This window comes from Aethalodelphis obliquidens, unplaced genomic scaffold, assembly GCF_003676395.1.
Source record: "Aethalodelphis obliquidens isolate GAN/ISIS:26980383/991018 unplaced genomic scaffold, ASM367639v1 scaffold16, whole genome shotgun sequence".
Classification (NCBI taxonomy): domain Eukaryota; kingdom Metazoa; phylum Chordata; class Mammalia; order Artiodactyla; family Delphinidae; genus Aethalodelphis; species Aethalodelphis obliquidens.
Genome location: NW_020837960.1, coordinates 5,520,964 through 5,537,821, shown reverse-complemented (window position 1 = coordinate 5,537,821; position 16,858 = coordinate 5,520,964).

Sequence of the window (16,858 nt, the reverse complement as noted above, 5' to 3'; positions counted from 1 at the left end):
CTTGAGTCATGAATAAGAAAATCAGTCTTTGAAATGTAAAGAGTTTTTAAATTATTATTTGAACAAACTCATGATACAATTTTATGGGAAATTTACAAGATTTTTAATCTTATAAACATTACCGATAATCTTAAAAATGATAACCTGATAAATGATAATCTTAAAAATGGTGACCTGATGTTTATTGCCACAGGTTAATTTCCTCTCTTTCACCTCAAACATCAGGCAGTCCCATTTGATTCCTGGGTCAAATGAGGTCAAATTTAGTGTAGGAGGAGCAACATAAAATGATAACAACATATTTTCTCAAAAAGAACAAAATTAATCTTAGACATGGAAATATTTATATTGTTTAACACTTGTGACAGTTTTAAAAGTTAAAAGTAAAATAAGATGATGATATAAGACATGAAACCTAGGAATAGAGAGTAACTTAATAACATATTGACCATCAATGATTTGATTTTCTTCATTGTGTCTTTCTGACTTGTAAAGCCGTTTTAAATTTCACAGCTGAATTTTAGGTTCTTAACTCCATTTTTTTTTCCTTTGAGTCAAGATTACAGAGTTAACACACAAGACCCTCAAAGTCCCACTATAGTTATAGAAAGAATGAATGCTACCAAAATTATGAATAGAGGGAGATTCACTCAGGAAGAGATCCCTTGACACTTGCAGATCCAGACAGATTTAGGACTTAGAAATACCAAATAAAGAATGAGAGCAATATTGAGCAGAGCAGAAATCAAGGATTAGATTAAGATATCTCTATGAAAGAGTAGGTAATTCCTGCCAACCCTTCTTCATTCACTCCCCTTGCAGACAATAGAAACAGCTAACCTCTGGTATAGAAGTGTGTTCCCCACCCTATCAATCTAAATAGAAAATTCCAAAAGGCCAACAAATATATACAGTACTCATAAGCAACTTTTTAAAGCTTTTAGGCTTAAATTTGAACAAGGATTGCTAGTATAATGAGCATTTTTCAATAATTTTTGTTCTTCAAAATTTGAACCCTTTCTATAGGAATGATATTCATGCATATTCTCTCTCTCTCTCAACAGTGACAACTGAGGTGATCCCTGGGTCAATTTCCTGACACAGAGTTGTCAGAAATTACAGTATAATGAAAATCCTGGGACTTTTTACTTTTGGAGGCACTGTTTTTGGAATCTTAGTGTAGGCTGTACATCCTCAATGCTCGACAATATTTTGGGTTACTTATTGTTTGATAAACATTTGTTTAATCATACTTGCATAAGCTTTGGTTATTTACAAGTAAGATCATTGATACATAGGTTAATAACTGGGTTAATGGTGGGAAAGAAAACTTTAGGGACATTATAGAGAGCTGATATTTGTTCTTGTCTGTTTGTGGCTGAAGGCAGAGCACATTCAGGTTGGATTAAGACATGGGATTCTGGAAGCCCATGACACTCAGTGACAAACAGCTAATTAAATTACCTGTGGTAACCTAGAATGAAGTGTCTATTAATGACAGGGCTTTGAGAGATTGAGTCACCTCTCAAAAAGAACAGAGTGAAGGGCATGAGGAATTCAAGGCTCTAGGGTGGGCTGGTTGCTTTTAATTTTGCTGGACAGCTTAAAGACAATGTGTAACAAGCTCACAGTTCTAAATTCGCAGTTCGAAACTCATACAGACAACCAAAAATTTTCAGTGTCTCTCATTTCTTTTTGCTTCTAAGCTGAGATAGATGAAAATCAAACTAAAATCTTGATCCTAAGGGTTTTTAATTTATGTAGGTTGAATTAAAAACCTGACAATGCATCAAATGTGACAGAGTTTTGGTAGGGAAAGAATAAAACACTGAATGTAGGTATAAGGACATGTTGAGAGATTTGGACACTTTAAAATACACCAAATAACCAAACTCCAAATTTCCAAATGAGACATTACCCCTGTCTGATATGATTATCCCTATCCTATTCAAAAATCTTAAAATTATTTGAACAAAGCAGTTTCTTACAAAGAGAATTTAATCCTTCCCATATTCCATACTCAAGAGCTGTCTTATTGTCTTCAGACCACTAACTAAAGTCAAATTCCAGCAGATGCATAAAATTACATATTAAAACACATGAGAAAAAAAAACTTATACCCAAAAGAAGATTATAAGATTTTGTTACATATTTTTTTAAACAGGAATCTATATGAGATAATGTATTTTAAGTGTACTGGATAAAGAAAAAGAAGGAAGAACATATTCTTAAGTGAAGCTGAACTATAGATATGGGTGTACTGAAAGAGATTCTGGGTTTATTGTGCTGGATTGCATAGATATGATCATTTACTTGGATGGCTACTGAAATATTGATTCCAAGGTCATTCACATTAACATTAGTGAACAATCTAGAAATTCTTTTGAATATGTAGAGGAAGGAAATGAAAGACTTAGGGTTGTATTGTTATGTATGATATCCTAAAATATTCCCTAAAATAGGAAGGCCCAGACAATATTCCCCTCACCAAAGCATTGGGAACACCTTTATTGAGAAGAGGAAATGCATCTGTAAAAAGACCAGGAGTGGCAATTCTCCTGGGGGTGTGCTTACTGATGGGGAATAATGTTACATTTGACATATATCTCAGATTCAAAGTAGAAATTACAGGAATAGGACTAGAGAAATAATCAAACAGATTTGATAAACAGGAATCTTTGAAGATGACTAATTTTTCATGGAGTGTATAAGACTAAGGTTAATATTTTGTCAAATAGATTCTTTGTTATTATTAATAACCAAACATTGTACTAAGTTTGGCAAATAGAGCACTGACAATTTTTTCCATACCTACTTTTGGTTTCTATACCTGTTACTTCATGGACTTACAGTGTCTAGAATTAAGATAATGGCAGGTAATCTTGAGAAATGACATACAAATATGAACTATAAATATTTCTACTATCACTACTGAAATTCACCAGCAAACATTTACCAGGATCATTATTCACCACTGAAAGTAAATAGCCAACATTTGGGAAATTGATTGGATTGGACACTGGGTCTCAGCTAATGTTAATTTCTGTGGTTCAGGACAACACTCTTTTCCACTGGTGAGACAGAACTTATAGATATTAGGTGATAATTGGAATTTTCACTTAGCACATAATTGCCATTTTGGGCTGTTAAATCCCTGGTTCCTGACTTTATGTTTGAAATATTTACACACAAATAACACTATTTATGTTAGGAAGAGCCTAATGAAACCCGCTAGAACTGTACTCTTCTTCCAAAATAGTAAACTAAAAGTGGAAACATACTCTTGGGTTCATCGTAAACATTATTACTCTTGAGTTTTAGAAGACCAAGGAAAGGTGGTGATTCCTGTCTCATTCACTTGTAATTCCTGTTTGACTAAACAGAACATAGATGAGACAGGCTTTTAGAAATACACTAGGTTTGTTATAAACTAAATCAGTTCAATTTCACCTGTTAATTCAGCTGTCTACTTTTACTGAGGAAATTAACACAGCCCTTGACTTGTATGTAGACATTATCTACAATGTCTTTTTATACCTATCTGATTATGCAAAGACTCTCAGAAACTGTGTACTTTCACATACTAGTGACATAAGTGCAGGCTAAGCCCAAAAAGTCAAGTCCCTGATGGGCCAGTTAGTCCAAAGTGACCTGGAACTTCTTTCCATACCATAGGATGTCACACTGTCAATTACTGTGACATCATTCTGCTAGTACTTGGGAAGCTAGAATCAACATTCTAGATGACACAAAATATCCCAAGTTATGAGCCAAAAAAACAACAAAAAAAGATAAGCTACCCAATTCAGTGATGTTCCTGGAAGTCTAGTGATCTTAGGATACATTGAAATAAAATTTCCAAGGAAAAGAACCAAGCCCTGCCCTCAGAATCCTTTATTATTGTAAAAGATACCAATTGCTTACTTTAGGAATTTGGAGACAACATAGATAACATTTGAGTGTGCTACCCAGAACTGTATATTAGGAAACTTAGAAGGTTTCTACCTATATGAGGGATTAGAACAATAAATGTTGTCAGTCTGTTCCAGACTGTGGCATAGACATCTCTATTACTTGACCACTTGAGAAAACAGATACAATGTTCAGGCTACAAAATTTCCTTCACTGTGCAATTCCAGGAACACCATTCAAAGTTGATCGAAATGTGAATGATGCCTCTAAAATTAGGGAGCATCCAACTGTCACAATTATACATAATGACTCTGACAATTATATGGAAAAGTAGGATTCTCTTTAAGTCTGTGAGAAAATCTTATGGGGAATCCAAAGTTGATTCCCCTATTTTGGACCATGACCTCTTTAGGAGACAAAAGAAAAGGTGGACTTTCTAAAAAAGTGGCTCTTAACTTTTCTGGGCTCTGATAGAAACTGCATGCTTTACTCTGAGACTCCAGGTGATCATACCACTTGAGTGTCTTCATGACTTGATCCTGATCTGATCCTGAAGACAGGTATACCCAGCAATATTCATTATTGAGCATTATAGATGGGACAAAGTTCAAACAGATTTTGAAGACACAAGTAAGTTGCATAACATATAACTTATTAACCTAAAATACGTGCCCTACCACTCTTCCCTCAATCTACACTTATGGCTTTCTGGGCATACATATATAGTTGATGTAGAAAAATATATTGAGCTTATTTTAAATAGAGACCTTTAAAATTTTCTAGGACCAGAAAGGAATGGAATATTTTAGTATTTAATCTCAAATGAGATGAAAACAAAGAAGGGAAATCATTTTGTAATGAGATGTTAATGATTATCACATTGCCATCTTTATTAGAAAGAAGAGATAGCTGGAGGTAAGGATCTCTACCATTTGGGGTTAATGTTTTGAATATATTTTAAATAAGTTAGTAAGGGTAATATTGGAGTTCATATGGTTAACTTTGTGGAAGAGTTAAGTAAAGAGTCCAGAAGCATGATTGTTCCATGTGAATGTTTAACAAAGGCTTCAGCTGTGGAGAAGCTTGTGGATGTCAACTACCCACTTATCCTATACCCAATTTTCACATAAGAGATTCATGAACCAAGTGACAGTGTTGGCAGGGACAAATATTATAGGTGGCCAAACATTGACTTCCCCTTATCAAGGATGACCTGATTAACAAAACAAGTAGATGTAATAATATAGATAATTCTCTAGTGACAGGAACAAATCTCATGTGCCACAATACCTCAGGCAATCAGATTATATAACAATTATTTTACATTTAATATTTCACATCATGAACAAGAGCCATTATTGATTTGAAATTACTGCTACATGTACCATATTTTAGTGAGCATCCCTTCAGCAAATTCCCTGAATGTGCTATTTAATATCGTGATCTAATCCACAAAAATATTTATGACCATAAAATGTTAAATATATAAGGCTGTATACTACTGCTTATGGGATTCATTGTTCTTAACATGCACTCCATCTTTCAGCAGCTGCCCTAGAGTGTATGGAAATTAATATAAAACATTCCAATTAGGTGACCACATCTTATAAACTTTATTTCTTACCCTAAAAAAAGCAAATGACTAATAAAGGATATCATTTTTCCTCCCAGCCCTGATGTTTCCTTTTAATAATGTTCTATCCACTAAACCCCACCCCACACTTTTCCTTAACTACACATTCTCAGTTTTCCCTTTTTTCCTTGTTTTATTCAGAGCTGAGCCCAATCTATCACCCCTACTAGAAGACCCCATTATAGTAACCCCTTGAATAAGATCTGTCTCACCATTCTTTGACAAGTGTCATGAATATTGTGTGCTTTAGTATCGCCCAAGCCCATTCCACTATCAACAATTCCTGAGATAATCACAAGCTTTCAGACTGGCTTTCCAGAATGTCCACTGATTTATTAGATTATTTTCTCAAAATAGCAGCCAGTATGCTCCTTTCAAAAGGTAAGCTTGGTATGTTATTACTCTGTTTAAAACCCTTCATAGGCTTACTGCAATATACAAAATTAAATACAAGGTCATCTAACTTTTTAGTACAAAACCTAGAACAAAGTTTCTACACTATTTGGCCTTTTTAAACCAATCTGATCATTTCTCCAACCACTTTCTTCCTTTCTCATTCATTGCAATAATATTGGTTATCTTTTAGAATCAATCTTTTTCCAAATTCTCATTGATTCCCCTGTGGTTAGAAGAAAAAAGATTATTGTCCACTTTCCACTCCAAATAATCTTTTATCTACTGAAGGCTAGAGGGGAAATTTTAGTGTAATAGGATTAGGTATGTTTTTCCATATTAACCCAATATGTTTTCTTAAAATACATATCTCTGCTCACTTGAAATATAAAAACAAACACATATAGATTAACAGTAAATGTATGGAAAAAAATATACCACTGATCAAAAGAAAGCAAGAATTTAATTTCAGACAGAAGAAACTTCAAAGCAGGGAAAGTTATCAGGGGGAAAGAGGCATTATATAATGATAAAACTGTCAATTCTCCCAGAAGACATAATCATCTTTAATGTGTGTGTACCTAACAAAGTGCAAAACTACATAGGACAAAAATGAACAGAACTTCAAGATGTAATAGATGAATCTACTGTCCTAATTGGAGATTTCAGCACCCTTCTATCAGAAATGGCAGAAACTCAGTAGAGACATAGTTGACCTCAACAGCACCATCAGTTCTTCCCAATCTGATCTGCACTGTATAGCTCTGCTCTGCATTTTAACAGAACCTCCCATTAAAGACAATGTGAAGTGATGTATGGAAGATCTTAGTAAAAAAGAGATCATATTATAGAAAATATTATATTGAAAATAAGTTGGAGTTTGGAGAGTGTGAGAAATTAAGTAAAAGATAAGTTGGAAAATTTTCCAGGAAACTTAAAACTTTTCAGAATGACTAGGTCAAGACATTTTTTTAAATCTTAAATAAATCTCAGAATTCAACATGTCAGCAAATTAGTGTCTAAGGACTGTGATAGATTACATTAATGATCTCACTATTTTACTCATCCATGCCACTACAACCTATTATTTGACTTTGCAGTTTGTCTCATTTAAAATGTTGAATATATTTTTCCACATCTTGACCTTGACTTTTGCAAATGACTGACTTTAGCCTATTGAATGTTAGTAAGAGTAAGTTGATCAATGGCTAGAAAAGCACATGTGCAGTTGGGATTTCTATCCTGTGCTACAGCAAAATCCATGAGAAGAATATCCCTGTGCTAGCCTAATATCCCTGTGCTAGCCTACTAGAAGAATATCCCCAAAGACAGGTGAAGGGCATGTGAAGTACAGCTGAGTTTAGCCAAAACCCCCATAGGGAAATGCCCAGAATTGCTTGTATGCTCAATAAAATTGCATTAAATCATTTTTTTGTAAAGACGATTGATAACTTTGTATATACAGATTTTCTGATTAAAGAGGTGTTAAAAGCATACACTATTTTTATTTTCTCTGCTATTTATCATAAAAGAATATGAAATAAAACAAAATTTAAAGGCCATTACATAGCATTCAGAAAGAAATTTTAAATAAAACTCAATGACAATTGCATTGAGTAAAGTTCTAAAATTAATAGGAGCATATTGGTAACCAAGATGGAAACTCTGGTGGTCATTCTTTGGGAGGAGGAGTGGAAAGGAAGAGGAAGGGGGTGATTAGAGAGGTCAGGGAAGAGATACTCTCAGAAAGATGAAAGAGATCTAGTCACAACATCTACTCACATTTCCTTTCTCTGTCAGTCTTCTCCTACATTCAAAATCCTGCATTTTCTTACAAAACTTCTGTATCTGACTTTACTAGCCAAGATTTAACCTAGAACAAAGGGTCACCAAAGAAGCTTTAGGGCTTAGCAGAAGGGAGAGCTGATTAAGGAGGCTAAAGAGTTTGAATTTGTGATGATTCTTGCTGAATTTATGAATATATTTTTTCATAGAAATAAACTCATTCTCGTTATTTAGATTTTAAAGTACTCAGTGCATAACTATGGCTCAAGGTCATTATTGAAAAAAAGAGCCTTTGGTGGGCAAAAGAAGAAAATGTTAATATTGTGTATGAGATTGCTAATAAGGTAATGTGTTCATATGTTATAACTTTCACAAAACTGAGCTGCTTTAGAATCTCACTTATTCTTAATTGAGGCCTGCCTGTGTATATTAAAATAACAATTTAAAAAATCCCATCTTGCATAATGGGTTAACTGCATACAATTTCCAAGTTTAAACAAGTTCTGTGCATACAATGAAAATAAATATTTTTAAAGATTTTTTCTATTTTTTTGTTCTGATTATTTTAAAATATTATGAATTTGAAGACTCAAAATACATAGATAAGTGAATAAAAAATACATGAATTATATTCTATGTTCTATCTGTCACTATAAATTGGAAATGGAGAATTATTTAATAGTAATTTATTATAGTCACTAAACGTTGAAATTCAGCAGCAAATATAAATTATTCATTTTTAGTGCCAAAATAGAAACTAGATGAACAACTGTTTGCATTTAAATATCTTTATTCATTAGAAGTAATAATAATTTGATTCAAGTATTATTTGCATTTTTATTTCCCACAAAATATTCATGTTTTTAAAATCTTCATTTGGCTAAACATACCACAAAGTTTTGCCATACATAATAAAATGCATGGATTTGAAAGAGGGATAAACTGCTTTTGATTATTTTACCATTTTTTAAGATGACAAACTTAAATATGTAAGGAGGGACTACTGGTAAGTGACTAAAAATTAATATATTTTAAAATGGAACTTGAAGTAAGGAAACACTTGAAAAGTTTTGGCCTTGAATATACAACTATCAAAATTAGAATTTCAGAATGGCACTGCCAGGTCAAAGTCCATGTACACCAGTTGGTTAATATTTTCCAGAGGACTTTCTTGATGGTTGTTGGTTTCGGGATCTGAATCACTTCACCACCACATCTGAGGATGACAGAGAAGAAACCTCAGGGCTTTGATTAGGCTCCAGCTGGCATGATAGAGGGCCTTTCTTGGCTGCATGAATGGAGTAGCCCACTCTTTTCAAAGAGTTTATGTTCTCCTGCAGCTTCTTTTCTACTCTTTGTCATCTTTCCTTATTTGGCCAATCCTCTCAGCATTTGGTACTAAGGGTGGTTGCATCATCCACATTCTTGTCACATGCCCTTAGGCTAAACAAGGCTTCCTGGGCAGTAAATTCCAGCTGCAACAAATTGTGAAATTTTTATAGTATCTAATATATAGGGTGAGAATTAAATAAACAAACATATGCAGAATGTTGAGCATAGTGATTAGAATGTATGTTAATTAGTATCTTATGCATTTTAGTTATTATAATGCAAGTTAATACAACATACTACAGTAGGAGTTATGAGTCCAGAGGAAAAGTTATAGCTTCCAGATAAGGGGAAAGATAAGGGGATAAGAAAAATTCATGGCTGAAGAAGACATTAAGTATTTGAATATGTAGACATAGTGGAGGACTATCAGTGATAAAAGTGAAGGAAGCATGGGTAAAAACATAAAAGAAAATGTATACTTAATACAGAAAGTGATAGGTAATTCATTAGATAGAATTTCAGAATAAGTGAAAATTAACAAAGAACAATACATTTTATTATACTAGCATAAGGCGTTCTTACATGGTTTTCCAGTTGTGAAAAGAAATCTTGCCCAAATCTGAATCTTGTTTTTTTCACTAACTAGATGTATATCCTGAGAAGGTGACTTAGACTTTATATGCATTGTTTTTTTCCATCTATAAAATGAAGTATAATAGTTTCCATTTCATGAGGTCGTTTCAAGAATTAAATGAAATTCATATTAATATACATATGTAGCGTATATATATATGCTTACCTATATGTAATATTGCTTAGAATAGTTTTTGACATGTAGTGAATGTTCATTAAATATTAGCTATTTCAATATCAAAATTATTAATAATATAATCAAAAGAGATTATCAATAAATTGATAGGATGGGCTTATTAAAAACTGATGTCTTAAGCCTTAAAGGAAGGCATGCCCTTACCTTAAGAGACATGAGAGAAGGTAGAGATTCAAGCTGAAAAGATGGAACTTACAGTTTGGATGGTATTAAATTTAAGGTTCTTGTAGAATTTTCAGTCACAGTTGTTCAGGTGACAATTAAGAGGTTTAGGGTTTAAAGGTTTTTAGAAATAATCAGAGATATAACTGTGAAGTATGCTTGAGTAAAGAAAGGCTGGGATGCATGAAGGTTGGAAATAGAAGGCACACTCATGGATAAAACAAATTGTCCAAGGTCACTGGGCTAATGAGTAGCAAATTTGGGATTCAGAGTTAGTTTGATAAGTGTAGATGACTTGATTTCTTTGTAACTCAATTACCTATATAATGATGGGATAAGATTACAGAATGTCTTTTTTTTCCCTGTCAAGAAGAGTCTGATAAATTTTAAATATGGACAATTGATTTGGGCACAATTTATTTTCTAACAAAAGTAGAAAAAATAAAATATTTGATTCTGTGAACTTTATATTATGCCACTTCAAAACTATCTTCATGGACCATAGTTGTTGTTGTTGTTTTTAAGTAATGGTATTAGCAATTATTTTAAATAAATTCCTTTTTTCAAAAGTTTATTTCTATTTTTTAAAAATGTTTGTCAGGAAAAACAAAAAAATAAGAGATTACAAGGCCAATATATTCAATATTAAGTATGATGTTGTATTTGGTGTAGCATTGTAGCTTTCTGTGGCCTACCACATATATAAGATGCATACACAAACGTTTATGTATGAACTATTTATCTATTTTACATTGCTTAAAATTTTCAGTTAAAATCATTTTTTCTTGATGATAAAGCATTTTCTTACAATTGTAGTAAATGTCTATCCTTTAACGTTCAAATATTAACGCTGATAAAATTGTCTAATTTTCCTATTGTAAAAGTAAAGAAAATTACATTTTTTAATGAAAATACTCAAATAGTACCTATTATTTTTTGGACTTAAGGTGTTTGAAACTTTATATTCATTTAGCTGAAGGACATGGTCAAAAACAAACACATTCATACATATGTACTGGCTTTCTCTAAGACTTTATTTTTGTTTTATTTCTCTCATTACTACCTTATTCTTTACTTATAGGCCTTATTTACCAAAATATTCTAAAATCTCTAGATGGGACACAATTATAGTAAGATTTTTTCATTAAGAACTAGCTAATAAGAATGAAGTATAAAAAAGACCCATTATAACTTTATAATTGACTCTTCTACTTACTTTTTTCTAAGCTCTCATGCTCCTTTGTGCTACTGTTCTCATTCTCTAGAAATTCACAGCCATCGAAAGAATATTCTCCTATTCCTTGTCTCTGTGTCCTAACTTCCCATTTATATTCCAATACACTTTTATTTGGTCTTTGTTCCTGCACTTCCTATTAAACTACGTGCGTTAGCTTACCACTGCATTATAATTGCTTAATCCAGCAAACAATTCATTCTTATATTATTTGTGATAGTAATTGCTTAATGACAAATTACTACAATTTTTTGTGCTTAAACAAACAACATTTATTATCTCAGTTTCTGTGGGTTAGGAATCTGGGCATGGTTTACTTGGATCCTCTAAAGCTATGTTTCTCACAAGGCTACAATCAAGGCATCAGCCAAGGCTGAAAAGATCTTATAGCTTGATTGAAAGTAGATCTGCTTCCAAGCTCACTTACGTCATTGTTGACTGAATTCACTTCATTCTGGGCTATTGTACTGAATGAAAATAAAACAAAATAAAAGTTATAATTTCTCTTTTTTTTTTGGCTGCACTGTGCAGCATACAGAAATCTTATTTCCCCAACCAGGGATCGAACCCCGGCTCCCACAGTGAAAATGCTGAGTCCTAACCACTGGACCCACAGGGAATTCCTGAAAAGTTATCATTTCTAAAATGACCACTGTTTGTCAGACACTGATAAGGCACATAAATTAAATATTTTATTTAAATAAATTCTATTAGGTATTATATATTGTTAATTTTGTTTAGATAAATACTATATATATTCATGTAATAAAAATTAGAGAAAACAGGCAAGCATATGAAAGTAAGTAAAATAAAACACCGATTTCTGTAAGCAGTCCTGCAAGCATTTGGTGGACCACTGAATCTTTTTAGACTCATAACATGTTGAGTTTCTTTCTTACTACCAGGAAGCCTGTCCCTTTTTTCCAGACATTCTTATTTTACATACAATCAGTTCTTGCTGTTCACAATAATTATGTTCTCTAAAGTCACGGTGAACACTAAATTAGCAAATATTGAAGTACTGCTGCTGGGAAAATATAGGGTTAGGTTCCTGTGAAGCTCCAATCACAACAACAAATACAAGACATAACCTTGTTTTATATACACTTCTGTTTAAGAACATCATATATATTGTTGATTCATTAACATTGAACTTATGGTCAACAGCATTATAACTCATGCCTGAACTAAGCTTATCCAACCACACTTATTTTTTTCCATGAGACAAAGTCATGAGCTTAGGAGTATCAGACATCACTTCAGTACTATATTTGGGGACAATTTTCAACAGCAAAACCACAGACAAAAAAGAAAAAAAAAAGGATCAAAATGCCACACACACACACACACAAAAGGTGCTAAATAGACTGAAAATACAACACTTGTTTATACTAGGAGAACTTAAACAAAAAAGCAGAGCATTGCCTTATTAAACCTTGTTCAATGAAGAATGTGCACCTTGGATTACTCAAATTTTTCAGCTCTCGGTGCATGTCCTCAAATGACTGTAAAAGCATTATGAGTCCAATATGAGGGTTACAAACAAATTTTAGTGAACAGGTAAATTCACAAATATGAAATCAACAAATAATGATGACTGTATTAAGATTCTTCTTACTCTGTCAATCAAGCAAGGTTTGATATGCTGTTCTTATTAATATTTTTGAATATTGTTTGACCATTTGAATTATTTTCTTTCCCCAATTTTCTATTGGGTGCTATAAGCTAAACCCTTCTCTCTTCTTCTCTATTTTCCTACCTTAGGCTATTATATGCAGCAAAGACAGCAATAAGAAAGTGCTTTCACTTTCTCCCTTTTATACTCCTTACCAAGGACAAGGAACATGTTTTCTAACCAGAAGGATTGAGATGGATTTACATTGAGATGGGCATACAAAATTTAACATCTTCCTCTTATTTTTATGGAGTTCTTACATTCTTATACGATTAGAAGATACAGTTTTCTAGTTCTGCTAGTGACTATGTGGGTTCATGTACTCAGTTGAATAGTACCTCCTCCAAAAATCATGTCCACTGGAACCCGTGAATATGACCTTATTTGTAAAGGAGCTCTTTGTAGTTGTAAGCAAGTCAGAATGAGATCATACTAGATTAAGGTGGGCTCTAAATCAGATGACTGTTGTCCTCAAAGGGAGAGGGAGATTTGGAGAGATATGCAGGTAAGATGAATGAATGCAGAAACTGGAGTGATGCAGCGATTGTCAAGGAATGCCAAGGATTGTTGGTGGCACCATGAATTAGGAAGAGGCAAGAAAGGTTTCTTCCCTACAGCTTTCAGTGGAAGCATGGTGGCCGTGCTGACACCTTGATTTCAGATTACTAGTATCCAGTACTCTGAAAGAAAACTTTTTTATTGTTTTAAGCTATCCAGGTTATAGTAATTTGTAATGGCTGCTCTTGGAAACTAATAAGTCAATTTAATCCTGGAGTGAAATATTAGGGAACTGACATAGTTCTATGCCAAGTTCCCCAAATAGCTATACAGTAAGTCCCCTACATATGTACCTTCAAGTTGTGAACTTTCAAAGATGTGAACATGCCCCTGTATGCCAGCTGTTGTACTGTACTACTGTACTTTTCAAGGTACTGTACTGTAAGATTAAAAATGTTGTCTTTATTCTTTGTGTTTGTTTTTTATATATTGTTTGTGTGAAAAGTATTATAAACCTATTACAGAACAATACTATAGAGCCAATTGTGTTAATTGGGTACCTAAGGTAACTTTGTTGGATTTACAAACAAATTGGACTTTCAGACACACTCTTGGAATGGAACTCCTTCATATGTAGGGGACTTACTGTATAAAGAATGTGCATTTGCATTATTTTCAAATATAACCTTGAGTAGGAGAATGAAGGGAAATGGGAGCAGGTGAGTAATTTACTGTTTCTTTAAAATATCAACATTTTGTTTTCTCACTAGGAAGGTCATATTTATTAACATAAATATACTAGCAATTATAAATGAACTCTGGAAAATTTGCTGAAAAATACTTTCTAAGTTTGAACAAAGAAAATCATCGAATACTTTGGAGTTGTATCTTCCTAGAATTGATATTTTTTTGCTGATTTCAAGACTGTTTTATTGCCATTTATAAATGTATAATGTCACTTCCTCCACCAACCTGTGAGCACCACATTTGGAGGGACCATATCTATTATGATTGCTATTTGATCCTCTGTTATTTGAACAGTGTCTGACATATGATTATCATTCAATGTGTATCTATTTAATTATAAATTATTAAATGAATGTACAATTTGTACAATCCTTTTGGACACTAGGGTGATGTTTTTTTAACATACCATTGCAAAAGCCAAACACGAAGTCATGACACTGGCAACATATCTAGTAGGAGAAAGGAATAGAAAATTAGGGGAAAAAATGTAAAAAACCAATTATATATATATATATATATATATATATATATATATATATATATATATAAAACAAAAGAAAACCTAACAAGTTTCTATTTTTTCCCCTTGATTGACAAAGAATAAGAAAAATATAATACCTAAGAACAGAGAAAGCCTTGAGAAAAAGATCTGGCCCATGAGGTAATAAGGCAACTACACACACCACATGCTCAACAAAACAAAACAAAACCCAAAAAACAGTTCTACTGTGACAGTTTCCAGATGGTGGCATTTTATTTTGTTTGTTATTACTAATCTGTTTATTCTAAATGTTATTCCATAAATATGTACTACTTTATTATCTTAAAAATTTACAATACACAATACCTAATGGCAATTAACTTAAACATAATACTTAATGTTGAGCCTTAATCAGTGTCCAATGCATAGCCATCACATTGTAAATTGTAACTGCCATCATTGCTATTGTCATTATTGAAAAATTATCAAGGGTCAGTGCATGCTATGAGAAAATACGGGGCTGAAGATTGGATCCTGGAGATAACAATATCTATAATCTCAGAAATAAATTATGTGTGTGTGTGTGTGTGTGTGTGCATTTACATATACCCATTAATGAGACAAGGAAGTTTTCTCATTTTCTTATGTGTTTTATAACTATGTATATAATGATTAAGTGTTTGATGGTCTGTCATTAAAGTGTAATGTGTAAGAGCAAGTAAATCAACAATCTCCATAAGGGAATGATCTGATAAAATGATAAAAATGATTCAATAGATGAGTCCAAGTTCTGATTATTTTAGCTAATGGAATGTAGCTTTGATTAAATACCTTGAAAGCCCAATAGCTTCTTTTAAACTCTATAGAATCCAATAACAATACAGTCAAATGTTCAGGTAACTTGATTTTACTTTGGTAAATTCAAATGTAAGGGAAAAAAGAAACTGACTTAAGATCAATTGGTTAGATCCTTAAAAACCTAGAATTAATTTTAAATTAAATTAAAAAGATTTATTTTTAAAAATAATAAAAGGTATAATTTATGGAATTGTAAAGTTAGTATTGCACGAATGGCAAAACAAAAACATCAGTGCAGTTTAGTAGTAACTGTCTAATTTCACTAACAGCCATTTTACTATAAATTCAATTCAACAGAGTAACTACTACTTGTATATTCCAACTAGATTAGCAGACTCCGAAAATACAGTGTTTACAATAATGAAACACTCTTTTAGTTCCTATGACATAAGATTGGCTCAGAGTATGTTCTCAATAAATCTCTCTTTGAAATGATTTTTATTAAAGTTACAATTGATTTAATAATAAATCAATAATAGAACTTTTAAATTCCTGTTGTTATTCAAAATACATTTATTAAGCATTTCATTTTTGTTTTCCCTATATTGCTTAAAGGAAAAGATAAATATTGAATTACTAGTTTACACTACTTCCTGCCATATTCTCATTTTTATTAATCTATTTATCTGTGTATGGTGGGCATATTTATAACTGTTTCCCTGTGTACATAAAATGATATCACAATAGGAGGATTTTGAGTAGAAATTTATTTTCACCTCCCTACCTTATATACAGATAAATAAATTTGGATTTAGGAAACTATCACCATGATAATATTAAGATGAATGGTAAGAGTATATATATAGAGATATATACATATATGTGTGTATATATACATATATAAGTACTTGCAGTTAAAATATATATTCTAACACTGCAGAAACTGAGGTGATCAGTATAAGTACCAAACATTCTCTAGACAATTATACTGAAAAGAGAACAAAGAAGAATTATTTTCCTCTTATTTTCGAAAGAGAAAATGTGTATCGCATTAAATAAGTTATTATCAATTTAAAAGAGAGCCCCTTAAAACTATTTCAAAATATGTGCTTTTCTTGGAACAAGTCTGAAGTAGACATTGGGGATACAAATGCAATTTGAAACATTGTATTTCTACATTACTTATATACTGTTATTACAGTTTCTCTCATAGTTAAAGAAGAGATGGAGCACTGAACTTTGTGTCAACCAGAGGGAATAGAAAAACAACCCCAGAATTCAATACTGTTTAGTCCAATTTATGAAGTGATTTGAGGCAGGTAATTCAGATACTGGAAAAACTGTCTTTCACTTAAGTAGCAAAAAATCTAATTTAATGC